The 1998-nt window shown below is 40.9% G+C and overlaps 1 pseudogene; it reads right to left on the bottom strand.

Annotated features, from left to right (window-relative positions):
* Nucleotides 1-409: 409 nt before the first annotated feature.
* LOC110293719 lies at nucleotides 410-941 on the bottom strand (annotated as a pseudogene).
* Nucleotides 942-1998: the final 1057 nt, after the last annotated feature.

Raw genomic sequence — 1998 nt, 5'->3', positions numbered from 1 at the left:
GTCTACTGAAGATGACACTTTGTGAAACTGAGCTACCAGTTTGTGAAGTCTATTATACCTTTTGGGTATCTCTGTCCCAAAGGTCCCAATGGTGTGGTTTTCCCAGGGTTATCAATGTAAAGTCTAAAATATCTTGAAATGACTTCCTAAATTCATTTTCTCTTTTACTATTTTTAAAACTTTGATTTTTCTTTTTTTTAAAAGTGAATTTAAATGCACTTTATTTTTAGACAACCCACATGTTTTTTCCTTAAAAACAAAAACAAAACCACCAATTCCTCCACTCCAAATAAATTATAGTCAAAATAAAAGTTCAAGATGACATCAGTCCCATTTGTCCTAAGTCCTGGTGTTGTATGAATGGTAAGCAGGAGCCAATTACAGTGACAGGTGATATAGATCCAATTTGTTAACATTTTTCCATCTCTAAACCATCCTTAAGGAAAATCATGAATGGAGTCACACCATCTTCACGGTAGTCCAGGAGAGCAACCATACCATCTGGATTCCTGTTTTTACCAATAAAAAACTGGTAGTCAATGAAATTAGCAAGGATGTGCTTAATTTGCTCTGCAGCTCCAGTCATAAAAGGCTTTACTCTTTCTGGTTTCTGTCCTTCAAGTTTGCCTTTGAATGATTTCATGTAGTCTTTAATGTACTTTTTGTAGGCCTTTTTTTTGTGTGTGTGTGAAGCTGGTTTCTTTTAAGTTCATGACAATGTCAACATCAGTGACTACTGTGCTTTCGGTACCTTCGCCCTCCAGACCTTCAGTGGAAGCATTTCCACCAATAAGAGAGTCATCGATGGCACCCTCTGTTCTACTGATCATCTTGCCCCCCACCTCCAGGCACAGCCTGTCTGCAATCTCCCACATCGTATCAGAGAACATATCAGAGAACAGCTCGCCATGGCTGATGAGGTCCCAGTAGATGATCATGGTAACAGTTGGGGACAGCAGCGCTAGTCTGACAGGGCAGAGTGAGCACCAGGCAGCATCACCAAGCAGCTGTGCCCCATGGTGGAACAGACACAGCAGAGATCCACAACCCTACAAGTTCTATCTTTCTTTTCCCTCATTACGTCTTTCAATCTTATCTGCTCACTCCCTTCCTAACTGACCTTCTCATTCTCATCTTCCCCTCCAGTCCACCCATAAAACCTATTCTATCCCCCTACCCCAGGGAGATTCATGTATACCCCTTAGCCCCGTCTCTATGCTAACCTTTCAGGGTCTACAGATTGTAGCTTGCTTATCATTTATTTAATGGCTAATATCCACTCTCACCAAGAGATAGGTCATCTAGCCAAAGCTAAACAGAGAATTGCTAGAGATAGTAGACATTATAAACTAAGTGTCTCTAAAAGATATTTACAGAACATTTCATCCAAACACACACACCCAAACACCACCCCCCGCCCCCCACACATACATTGCATTTTTCTTTGCACCTCATGGAATGTTCTCCAAAATTGATCACATACACAAACACAAAGCAAACCTTGAAAGATACTAGAGAATCACAGTAAATTCCCTCATCCTATCTGACTGCCATGGATTGAAGTTGGATATCAACAAAAAAAGAAACAACAAATTCATGAAAACAGAACAACTTTGTACCGAATGAAACATGGGTCAAGATAGAAATTAAGAAAGAAATCAAAGACTTTTGAGAACTAAATGAAAATGAATACACATTGAAAGAACCTAGTGGGGAAACCCCCACTCAACTCCCGATTTGATGTGCACCCAAGAATCATGAATAGAACACAACACCTTGATGTAACAACACGAGGTATTTTAATGGCGGAGCTCCGGGTTGGTTTCAACACAGGAGACAGTGGATTCGACCACGAGGATTGGAAGCTAGGGGTTTTTATAGAAAAGGAGTGGGGCTGGGGGGAGGAATTGGCGTGGTTTCACATGATTGGTCGATTTAAACATCAGCAGCCAGTTAACATTTAACTTAGGTCAGAGAGGTGGGAGATAGGGAGGCGAT

The sequence above is a fragment of the Mus caroli genome, chromosome 4 (genome assembly GCF_900094665.2).
Source record: "Mus caroli chromosome 4, CAROLI_EIJ_v1.1, whole genome shotgun sequence".
NCBI lineage: Eukaryota > Metazoa > Chordata > Mammalia > Rodentia > Muridae > Mus > Mus caroli.
Note: the sequence above shows the minus strand (reverse complement) of the source record. Positions and strands in the feature narration are given on the sequence as shown.